Source organism: Crassostrea angulata, chromosome 5, assembly GCF_025612915.1.
Source record: "Crassostrea angulata isolate pt1a10 chromosome 5, ASM2561291v2, whole genome shotgun sequence".
Classification (NCBI taxonomy): Eukaryota; Metazoa; Mollusca; class Bivalvia; order Ostreida; family Ostreidae; genus Magallana; species Magallana angulata.
The window spans coordinates 24,712,064-24,725,240 of record NC_069115.1 but is presented as its reverse complement, the minus strand read 5'-3'; the positions used below and the strand labels follow the sequence as shown (position 1 = coordinate 24,725,240).

General features: G+C 31.3%; 1 protein-coding gene and 1 pseudogene across 2 annotated transcripts in view; both read left to right on the top strand.

Annotated features, from left to right (window-relative positions):
• The window catches only part of LOC128185249 (beta-1,3-galactosyltransferase 1-like), a 36,281-nt pseudogene that overhangs the window by 15,308 nt on the left and 7,796 nt on the right, over positions 1-13,177 (top strand).
• The window catches only part of LOC128186387 (beta-1,3-galactosyltransferase 1-like), a 28,189-nt gene continuing 27,647 nt past the window's right edge, over positions 12,636-13,177 (top strand). The window contains exon 1 of one of the 2 annotated variants that reach the window (XM_052856202.1): positions 12,636-12,718. The gene's annotated coding sequence lies outside the window, so the exon portion shown is untranslated. The remainder of the gene's footprint in view (positions 12,719-13,177) is intronic. The other variant, XM_052856199.1, reaches the window with a different exon arrangement.

Below are 13,177 nucleotides of genomic sequence, written 5' to 3'. Positions count from 1 at the left end.
AACCCTATATAACTATTTTTATAGTTGCCGTCAAACCTGAGAGACGATTTCCCCGATGCACATAAAAAAACCCCTCATATATCTATCATTTAAAGTGTATGCCTTCTACTTGATGATAACAAATCAATGCCATGTCGGTATTGTAAAAGAAGATAAACATTCCCCCATGATTTCAATTTGTATATTTGAAAATCATGGGGATATATTCAAAGCTGCATGAATATCGGTTTTTATTTTTCAAATAGATTTTGACCTATTGTTATTAAAATAAAGATAACATTCATGAATATATTATTCATAGAATGTCGTTCCATAAGACATTATATAAATATAAAAAAAAAACCCACCAAGATTCAAAGTCAAGGACGAGGTAGTGAACTTGGCCGTAGATTCTAGCATCCTGACAGAATTTTCTATCGAAAATAAGGATATATTGAGTGAATATTTTTTTCTAATATTATGTCATTAAATTTTACCGTTTAAACTAAGATTATAATCGTAGATACTATAAGAGAGGCCAACATGATTTATAATAAACCCCTTCTAAATGATTGTCGACCAAATAATAAGTTTAAAAGAATTTTCAATGACAATCTTTTAAGTAATAAAATGCCAAACAATTCATTTGAAAAAGTGTTAAGCAACCGTAATTGTTTTGGGTATAAATGATCTTCCTCACACACTTTTTTCTGTCGGTTAATGAGACGTTATAAATCCCTGTGTTAGACAGACTAGTCTTACGAAATATAGCAATGTTGTCAAGATTTCATGCTTGACAAACACCTCTCATGCCCGTGCTTATCAGAGGAATATCATGGAAGTGGTATCATTGAAACAATCTTTCTGCAAATCAGCTGATTACAAGCAAATTACACTGAGCACTAAATTATTTCTTCAGTATTCATATTCATAAAATGTAATTTAAAAAAAAACATGAGACGAACCTTGTCAATTTTTTTCAGATTAAATCCTTATAGATCAGCTTAAGTACAAATCAAAAATTGAATTACTTAATAAAGTGAGAAACTGAACTAATAGACATTATTGTGAAAATTCAGTCATTTACATACAAAACTGTCTAACGAATAACTACTCTTGTCAGTCAAATGGTAAATGTCACCAACAAATTTTCAATTCATAGCTGGATTGATTTTTTAAAAACTTATTTTGAAAAAAAAGGCATATAATAATATCAGATGTAAATATTTCAAAGAAATCGTATTTTTTGTAGATTGTTTTGTCACGTATTCAATCTCTTGCTATACTCTACCTGTTAATTCTAATTAACTTAATGTTGTATCAATTCGGTCAAGACCTTTATTCTGACAGAACTCTAAATTATGATGCATTATTAGTTGACAACACCGTGGAAATAGCCTGTAACAGATGGTTTAAAAAACGCATCAAAAGGGTGGGACAAGATGATTACACACAAAATGGCCTCGATTAAAAATAATGACACCCAGTACTTGAAACGAGGTACATTTAAAATTCATGTTTCCTTTTTTGTAGTCAATGATTGTTTTTAAAGATTAAATCTCTAAAGAATTTCTATCTGCGCCTATACTTTGAATTTCTATAATTTAACTTTGCGAAGATTTGTTTTTCTTTTCTAAATTCTTAAGCAACATTTTAATCTATTCATCTTTGAATTTATGTTTTGATTCTGTTGTGGATATATTGCGCAGTTGGGAGAGGCTGCAGAACTAACATAACAATTGACATAAAAAATTACTTTTCTCCGATTACTTTTAATTTATCGTGGGAACTTTGAGCTTTTATTTCCTTAAATTTCAAGGAAAGTATTACTTTGATAAATGTATGCTTATGGGCTATTCATTGCCTAATGTCATATTTGAGAAGTTCTGTACATTTATAAAGTTGGTTGTAAATTTGAAAAGAAGTTTGAGAAATTGTTTTCGACTACTGCATTGTTTTAATATTCAAATTTTTTTTTTCCTACCAATTCAATAAATCATTTTAAGAAACTTTTGTGTTATATTACGTAATATACGTAATATGTACTAGTATTAAGTATTTGATAATAAAACAATTTTAATAGAAATCTTACGAAATAACAGAATACAAAATAAACTGTAAGTTCAACAGAAATGTTTGTGTTTTCTCTGCATCAAAAATAGTTAATGTTGACGTTCTGTTCTATTGAATTTCTTGTTATGTGTGAAGCATGTTTATTTATATTATCATCCTTGATTTATTGATAGGAAAGACGTGAAGTAATCATTTATATTGTTAACAAGCATTCTGAGAGTATTGCATAAGCAATACACGTTCCCTACCGGTTTGTAGAAATTTATGAAAACAATGCACTGTTATGCAGAATGTCATTTCTTACCGTCTTCTGTACCCCGAATCAACAGACCAACCCGATTGTAATAATACAAAAAAACCCGTCGATTAAATTTAAAAAACAATGCTTGACACTATTTTACAGAACTTATTTGTTTGTTAGAAACAATAAAAGGAATGGTCCAAGTAACGCACGATATTATTACTTACTACACACTTTCCTCGTTTATTCAATACACACCGAGCCCAAAAACGAACCCGAACAGTAAAAAATTGGAATATAAAAAATTAATTTTCTCGAAAATATGTCAACCAGACACTACAAAAGTGTAAACTTGATCTGAAGTTTGACATTTTAAAGCTGTTCAGCAAATTTCATATTATTCCTCAAACGCATAAAGAAAAAAAGTGTGGAAAACTGAAGTGGGACAGACAGACGGACGGACGGCCGGACAGACAGACGGACGGACAGACGGACGGACGCAGAGGAAAGCTATAGTCCCCTCCGTTGAAAACCGGTAGGGGACTAATAATCAACTTCCTAAATGTTTTCATACGACTTAAGGTGTAATATCCCTCCACTATTAATTATACCATATATATATATATTTTTAATTAGTTTTGATTATCATGAAAGTCAATACCAAGAGATTCCAATGAAACAAAGTTAAAGAGATTCAGTGTAGCGGCTTAGGTCAATATTTCAGCTAGATATTTCACTTGTTGCAAATTTTGCATGAAGGTTCTTTGAACATTACTTGATCAAAAAATATCGTTGGCTATTCAAGTTTTGGTCATTTTCAAGATGGCGCCTTTTTTTCATAATGTTTTCATGATATTTTAAATATTTCTGGGTAATGTTTTTATTTTCTTTGAAATTATGAAGAAAAATTTGTTGTATGATATAATTTGATGTTCATTTCATATATGAACACTCTGCGCATGCGTTTGGAAACATGCTGCGGCCCATTTTTGAATGTACAAAATCTGATCGTCTAAGCAGTTGCACTGCAAAGAGCAGTGCAAAATAATTCGGACTTGAAACATTTGCATTCCCAAACACAACTAATATTATATCAACATTTCAGTAGTTTTTGACATGAAGCCGCAATTGATGGTCAGGATGTCCCGTGTGAAACCGATAAACTGCAATCTTATTTCAACCCTATCTGGAAGGGGATGCTGTGGTTTTTTTACTTACATAGTAACTAACCCAATGTATGTTTAGCTTGCATTACAGATCTCTTAATATGCTCTACAAGAGTTGCTCTTGAGGGATCGAGAGATGCCATTGTATTGAAGCTGCTTACGTGCAAAGAGGCCAAGGCACGTGTCATTTACTCTATTGGAAGTGCAAGACCGAACGTACATGATGACTACAAATTCTTCTAGTTTATAGTTTATTAATTATATGTTCTGTCACACTGTCACAAGGAGAACTTAAGATAGTTTCTGTCGTAATAGTTGCAGATACGATTTGGTCTGCTTAAATCCAGATGGTCTTGTTTTGTCCTCGTTACACCGAATAAAAGTGTTCCAAGAGTTTGGCGGTCTAGTGTTTCTAGTTATCTTCCGTCTAGATCTTATGCCTCGTTTTTTTCTAGTTTCACCTTTATGACTATCATCTTTATAAACATCCGAAGACAATATCTTCTCTCCGATGGCCTTGCGTTAGGATAATGTCACTGGCATAGTTATCAAAGGATTGACATTGTTCGGTTGTTTTGAATTGATTAATGATGGGCCGTCAATAACAAGTGAGGGAACTGTCGCTACACTGTTTGGCAATACTTGACTAGCTTCCAAAATAGGCATCGACTGAGATTTCACACCAGAATACAAAAACAACATTTTGAGAAAGCGAGGGGGGAATTTCTCATTTTCGTATTCCAAAAATTCTTGTAAATCTTATTGCTCTGTCAGGATATAAAAGTCTTGATAACAGGCTACAGTCATCTTCTTAATATACTAAATATGTCTTTTAAGAATCAGCTTTTTGTTTGGAAACTTTAATATTAGAAAAACTGAATCACTGAATTTTTCAAGCACAGCCAATGCACAAGCCCTTGAGCAGAATATAGTAAAAATATAGAGTGGTTTGACAATAATAATTCATTTCATAAATACTTTTAGTGATTAGAACAAATTTTACTCATGATATTGAACTTTATAACAATCCGAATTTGAGAACTCAAACCCTGAGTAAGCAACGTCCTTAATACCAGTAGATGATTCTGTGTGAGTTTGAAATCGATCACTATAATTGTAATCAAAATTAAAATTAGATAGAATCGCAATGTAATGCATGTAATGACACAAAGAAGGGCTTTACATGTAGCATTGACTTTGACTCCAATTGAATACTACCGGGGTACTTACAAATGACATTTGAATCTATAGCAATTAATACCGGTATATTCTGACATAACTTTAAATTTTTCATTGATTTAATATATAATAATAATTAATAAAATATAGATGTAAGAGTCCCAGGCAGACATTAATACTCATTTTAAGAAGTTTCTTAAAGTAGGAAAAACAGCGGTTATTTTATTAGAGATCTTTTAACTGAATGTTTATAAAGTATACTATCTATACCATCTATTGAGATATGTTTGTTGATAAGTAAAATATGAAGTCATCATCAACATGTTGCATACTGAATACAGAAAGTCGCTCTCTCTCTCTCTCTCTCTCTCTCTCTCTCTCTCTCTCTCTTCGTCTTTCTGTCTCTTTGTCTGTCCGTTTGTCTCTCTCAGTCTCTATTTCTTGTCTTGGTATCTCTGTCTGTCTGTCTCTTTCTGTCTGTCTGTCTCTCCCTCTCTCTGTCTCTTTCTGTCTGTGTGGGTTTTTTTTTATCTTTCTCTTTGTTGAGAATATCAAAAGGTTTTGTGATTTTTGTAAACATTCAGTAAAAGGGTAAGTTGTTGTTTGTTACAATTTACTTCACTTTTAGTGTGATAAACAAGGAAGAGGTGTGACAAGGCAAGTGAGGTCATTAGGTCACTTTAAATTTATAGTTTTGGATTTAAACCTATATAGCTCTTTTTATAGTTGCCGTCAAACTTGAGAGACAATTTCCCCGACTCACATAAAAAAAACCCTCATATATCTATCATTTAAAGTGTATGCCTTCTACTTGATGATAACAAATCAATGCCATGTCGGTATTGTAAAAGAAGATAAACATTCCCCCATGATTTCAATTTGTATATTTGAAAATCATGGGGATATATTCAAAGCTGCATGAATATCGGTTTTTATTTTTCAAATAGATTTTGACCTATTGTCATTAAATTAAGGATAACATTCATGAATATATTATTCATAGAATGTCGTTCCATAAGACATTATATAAATATCTAGAAAAACTTCAGCCAAATAATAAGAGAAATTTTCTTAATTACAAGTGGAATTTACGGAATTTCAGAATTTGCAGAATTTCCCCAAAAAGACAAGATTCAAAGTCAAGGACGAGATATTGAAATTTGCCGTAGATTCTAGCACCCTTACAGAATTTTCTATCGAAAATAAGGATATATTGAGTGAAAAAATTTTCTCTCCAAAATTATGTCCTTAAATTTTACTGTTTAAACTAAGATTATAATCGTAGATACCAAAAGAGAGGCCAAAATGATTTATGATAAACACCTTCTAAGTGATTGTAAAACATTAAGTTTGAAACATTTTTCAATGACAATCCTTTAAGTAATAAAATGCCAAACCATTCATTCATTCATTCTTTATTCTCTTTAAGCTTTGCAGCTCATCAGATTTTACAAATTAAACATATTAAAGTACAGAAGTGGGTATTTTACAAGGTATTTATAAATAAGTTTCCTTTAAAAATGCTTCAGCGTCTATTACATCGAATTTATCGATTATTTTCAAGAACAAAGTCTTGTCAGTGGTGATGATTTGTGCTTAGGTCCAAACACTGTTTCAGTTTCGGTTTGCGAGAGTAACTGCATAGGAGAGTTGATTAAAATCAACTCCCAATCAAGAAACCCCTTCTGTAAGATAGAAAAGGGGGGGGGGGGTTGTACGGTTGACGAAGTTGTTTGCAATTTAGAGGTTATCTTTTGTCTTGAACAGGTGTGGAAACATGCCGTTTTCTACCTTGGGTTTGCAAATTACTATACACGGAAAATAATTATATCGACTTAAACTAAATATACACAAGGAAATGAACGTGTACATTCATGTAAAAAGTTTGCATTGTATTTTTCAAGTTCGAGTTGTATGCCTTTAATAACATGTACAGTTTCCCATGTTGTTTTGTGATGCAAAATAATTTCCTACTTCCTTTCTTGTTAAGAATAAAAACCCTTATGTTTATGTAGTAATATAACAAGTTTATAAGGTTAAAACAAGAAAACAACACTAATTATTTAATATTATCTACCTAATTCTGATGTCAACTTGGAAAATATCCTCGCGACCTTAAATTACCATAATACTAAACCGCTTCGCAAATATTCTACATGATAAGCGGTAAGTTATACAATGTCAAATCATCTTACAAAACATAGTAAAGCGCTGCTTTTTAGTTCAGAGGAACACTTTGTTGTTAAGGTTTGTAACAAAAACTGCTTCAAACAGCATGAGTTATCGTTCTTTATCATGAACAATTGAAGGTTTTACATACAGATTTTACATACAGTATGTGATAAATTACAATAGTTTTTAATTTTTCATAAAAAGGTTTTCTGGTTTTTTAAAAATTTGGATAAGATAATAGTAAATCGATCCATATGTTTTAGAATGAAAAACAAATATCAAACCAGAGCTTTTTGTTATATATAACACATAAAGGGGATCAACTGGATGATCTTCTAGTAATTGGTATAATCTCAATATAGGGATATATATTATCTTGAATAAAATTGGATAATGTTTTTTTTTCTTTCTTTTTTTTAATTTTGTCTCCCCATATCTGATCTTTTAAAATAGTAAATCCTGAATCAGTTTTAAACATTTGAGATGTTATAAGTTTCAAATGATGATGACTAAGTCTAGAGTCTGCAATTGTCTTAGCATGTTTTTCCTAAATTCTAATTCATTTACCTTTGTGAACGAGCGATTAAGAGAGAAACAAAAAATTTCCATCTAAAGATTCCCTGGCCTAAACCATCAAACACGTATTATTGATGGACTGTACAAGTACATATAATAAATGAATATTTATTTATTTTATTTTTTTTTTGGGGGGGGGGGAACAACAACAATGCATTGGAGGATGGGAGAAGGAGGGTCATTAATATTACCTCACAAAATATTAACGATGATTAGTTTAAATTTCTTGGAATTTTTGGTAAAACATTTCTAATTTTTTTGCGCCCCCTTGAAAAGTTGAGGTTCAGTTCGTTCCGTTCAAATTTCATCTTTTAATATTTGAATTAAAATAAATGTCGCCTTCCAGCATAAAATGGGGCCTAGTACGTACCGCCTCCCTTATTGCTTGTTGTCCTTTTTGTCTTAATAATTATGAGTTTTCAGAAACAAAGTGAGAATATTTTCTACAGAAAGTTATCTCTCTTATCAGACGGACATTCAACCTTAATGTTGAAAAGAGAAGACCCATAATGCAACTCTCTCTATGTTGGTTCTACCCTACAAAAATCCATTGCTAATGTAGAATTTTGCATTAAAATGAATTGTCCTAAATATACATTAGTAAATGCCCATTTCTCTTTCTTTGTAATAAGGTTATACCAATTAGTAATGTCTCACATTAATCACAAGGTTTTCTTATACACAGCTCATCATACTGACAACATTAAGGGGTGATTCTAACATCCCCATAAATAGAACGTACATAGCATCAGGTAACGATGAAGAAAAACACATAAATGATCGTTATTTTCACTTCACGTACTCTGAGGATCAGAGTGAACTTATAAAATATTTATAAAATAAACGTACGCGTCTTTCATACTAACGACGAAATTTAATGTTAACCACCGTCAGTTAGGATACCCAGGTATCTTTGACTTAACATTCTTAATAAAATATATGCGTCTAATAAATGCCGGATTAATCGTCTGTTGAAAACAAAACTCATGATCATCGAGGTGGAGAGAAATGGTGCAGTGAATCTGTATTATCGCAAGATCTTTTTAAACACATTTAAACCCCTGTGATTTACACTCTAAAGTGCATATTTTATGTGAAAGCAGTTTCTTCGGTATGTTGATTTTGTTATTTGAAATCTTATTTCGATGTTGTGTGGAGCAATATCCACATTTCGTGTCGGCGTGTGTATTAGACATGTCTTTGTGATAGCCTATTTCGGTTACCTTAGTTTCTCCAATATGATGCCATTTACTTACAGCTCCTTTCGTTTTTATACATCTGCATAATCCTAGTTATATTACTTGCAAAGGTTTTAATAATACAATTTTTAAGACTCTTATTAAATACCCTTTCAAATGTACCTTTAAAACAAACGTACGTAAAATTGCCCAATATTTTATTATAATATCACAACGTCTACATTTGCCTATTTTCTGGTAAAATATGCTTCTGATGTCCATTTCTCATTCTTAAATTATTACGTATGGGTGACTTTGTTTTAGTATTGATACTCTGCTCTATATCGGCTTATGCTAGTCCTTGCTTTTGATGAGAACATAGATAATCATCGAACATATAGAGTCAGTTCATTGTGTCTGTAAAACAACAACACTATGAGGACGTAATTAATCCTTAAGAAATTGAGTTACAAACTAAAGATAGGCCTATTAAAATCCATGCAAATAGTGGTACATACATTTTTGTAGTTTTTTACTTCTTATCGACCGATTACCAAACAAAAACTATTGATTTAATACATAACATATATTACAATAATTAAATTTTTCATCAAAATTAGCCAGAAATAGCTAGACTCATTTTCAAATCCTTCTTGGGAAATAACTATAAACATGAGAATGTTTTATTCTCCCTTTTATTGCATGAAGTTGTTAAAATTTATTTTTTTTCTTTCCTCGCGAGAACGTGAAATAAGTAATTGGATGCAATTCACACGGTATTGAAAGTGCTTTTCTAACGAGCTCGAGAAAAAAAATGCTCCTATAGTTATAAAAGCATCGTCTGCTGAAAGAATTTTTAGTGCTTCTGTCGTATCGCATGATCTTTCAATCGAATTTGAGGCTCTTTGATTTACACACCTAGCTAGTGCATATTTATTTGTCAAAATAGTTTAAAACATGTATCTGTATTTTGATTTTAGTAAAAAACAAGAGGCCCATGGGGCCACATCGCTCACCTGAGCAACAATGGGCGTTCAAAAGATATTGTGCCATATGGTCCCTCGGTAGAATAACAAAAAATAAATATTGTAAAGTATTCGAATTTTACACTTAATTTTACATACACGTAATCTTTGACATTGTATCTTCATGAAAAATATTTTTTACTAGAATAAGAAATCCTACACAAGATATAAAACTAAACATTTGGTAGGGGTACACTGTTAAGTTGTTAACTTCCAATTCCCTATATTTTCGTTCCCCCCCCCCCTCCTTTGTAAAGCGATCAAAATATATGAGAGCATATAGGTACTTTTTTTTCATCAACTACTTACCAGTTATTGTATTTAAAAAAAAATATTATAGTTATTGTATTTTATTTAAAAAATCCTACATGTATAGATGTGAAGAAGAAAATTGTACCTCAATGTGCTGAATTCCTGAAATTAAAAACATTCAAAAATTTAATTTGTCTTCTCCATTTGATTAAATGACTGTTATTTACCTCGCGTACAAACCAGGATAATTTTCCGCTGTGATATTTTCTTAGAAATAGCGATAATTACTTTATCCCCGCAACAGAAATGTGTCAGAACTATGGAAACTGTTTATGATGTCGTTTTTATTTACTGGTGTCTGAAAAACTATCAAAATTGATGTAGATTTCACATTGTTTATTGTATAGAGAGGGGGCCCCAGAGAGTAGGTATATACAGAATATCGTTCTTTTATTTTGTTTGTACAAGTATTTAACATACTCTAATTCATATAGAATTTCTAATGTTCAACAAAAATTTCAGCGTCAATCGTAGAATTATAAGCAAGATACAGAGCTCACAGTTCGCCTACGTTTGAGTCATATTTTGTTCACATGAGTTTATTTCATTCAGCTTTAAGATTTTTAACTTGGTATTTCCTATTCAGCATTTAAAATGGAAAAAAAGAAGGGCCTAAGATTTTCAATTCTTTTATTCACTCAAGACCAGTTCACTGGTATTTGAGGTTCAAAATCAGTTTATACAAATGTACACAAACACGGTCAAGGATCACATGTACAGTAGGAGTAATAATGACGAAAAAAGGTTAAGTTTACAATACAATAAGTTGTTAAAGTTGGTCTCTGGAAGAACAGACTTTGAAAATTTTCTTAATAAATATTGAAAAATTTTTTACTTTTTTAATCTTAAGTTTTTAAGATCTGTGTACAAACATAGAAATGTGAGCAAATCTCTGTATCTTGCTTATAATTCGAAGCTTAACACTCAAATATGGTTAGTACATAGAAATTGTAAATAATTAAACACAAAAAACATGCACTATAACAAAAAGAGAACACAATTTATTTTTTCGAAATGAATCACACACACACACACACACACACACACACACACACACACACACACATATATATATATATATATATATATATATATATATATATATATATATATATATATACCTACATATTTCCGTCAGAGATATCAAACTCTATTTAAACTGAATAAACTCGAGAAAATGCCGAGCATCTCAACAAAACCTATTGCATTCATCTACCATTGCGCAAAAGATAATGCCGAATTACCGATAGAATGAATTGTATTTCAGTACTTTTTTGATACATCAGATTTTGCTTAATTTGCGCAGGTAAACAGTTAACTGTTTGATTTACCGAAGTCTCTGTTTGATTTGATACGTAAAAATCACGAAATACAGACGATAGTTCCCCGGTTACAAAGCATACATAATGAAAACGAAACGAAAATCAGAACAAGCTAACACCAACGTCATGTGTGAAAACTGTCAACACATTGAAATATTTAGCCTCAATTCACAAAATCGGCACCAATATATTTTGCATGTTTCAAAAATTTCCCTTCATACGCGAACTGTTGCACAAAAAGCGAATCCATCATAGTCAGATCGACCCTTTTTCGTATTATGTCATGGCTGCTTTAAACAAAGAACCTCGTTTTAGAAGTATGGAATACGAGTCTTGGTAAAATGGGTATGCAAACCCGGGTCGTGGCAAAATAAAAGCCGGGGCAAATCGGCAATCGTCAATTCCAAATACGCATTATTTTGCAGCAATATTTACAGCGAATACAAATATACTAGTCCATCAAATACCCTGAAATTTTAATGAGATTGGCAGATTAATAACTGCCAATTTTTTGTTTTGCCCAGGTCAAGTCTTGCCTACCAATTTTACCAGATGCCGAACCCAAAGCTATTAAACTGAATGAAACACGCCTTTCCTTAATTATTATTTTCGTAATAACTCAGATTTGAAATTGAATTAGCCCTTAATTTTTGCAATTTATATTTTCCTTCCCATAAAGATAATTTATGCTAAACTACGTTTAATTGGACTCAGTAGTTTTTGAGAAGAAGAATTAAAAAAATGCACCCCCTTTTTCTACAGTTTCAAGTTTTTTCCGCTTTAAATACAGATCGGACTTTTATTTCTGCAATTTTTATTCGCCCTCACATAAGGATGCTTTGTGCCAAATTTGGTTGAAATTGGATAAGCGGTTTTAGAGACGAAGTTCAAAATGTAAAAAGTTTACAGACGGACGGACGGACAGACGGACGACGGACAAAATGTCATCAGAATAGCTCACTTGAGCTTTCAGCTCAGGTGAGCTAAAAATCGGTCTTAATTGTATTTGAAATGTTATTTGGATATTGTGATGACCAAAAACCACTTAAAATATTAGATGTTGGTTTATCAATTCTGTACGAACGTTTGTATCATCTACAGTTTACATAACATACAGATGCAATCCTTATTCATCATACAATTGTTAAACTCCGATTTGAATCATACATTTAAGTGAAATAAAAAAAAATAATTTTGAACATGTACATCATTAATGTTGTTTTATAATTATTTTGGCATAATCATTATAGGCATACTAATGATTATGAAAGTGTTCATGTTTCTGTGGTGTAGATGAATGATACAATCGTTTATAGGTCACTGAATCTAATAAACGTAGATATCGTGTTACTCTAGCTGAAGTGATGAAGACACCTGACATTTAAAAATATTGGTTAGGTACCGCCTGGATTTCAGTTCGGCAAGACACTTCATTTGTAGACTTTATGAACACAGTTGGATTTATCCACAGATTAATCCTTGATCGACAAACAGTGTAAGAATATCTTTACTCTTGTATTCATATGCATTTTGATACACATTACTAGTTTTTTTAACATCCAAAAATAACAAAATTGTTTCCGTAATAGTTTGCTTTAACTGCCTTTAATTGACACAATGATAAGGTTTGTAGTTACTTTTAATGATAAAACCGATATCAAATCATCTAAAATTTACAAAGATAATTTTTCAAATTGTTTTTTATATACAATGAATTGTACATATACCTGGAAGTACCAAGTCATGTAAATTGTATTCTATCATGAATCTAATGGATCACATTTTTATATTCAAACTTCTGTCTAGAATTAAAATGAAAACATTTTGTAATTAGTTATAATATGTCTGATGATGAATTACAATGGATCTTACGTTCAACAAAGATAACCAGGATACTTTTTGCAATTATTACTTTAGAATGTGTCAATTTATATCAAATTATTAAACTGAATTG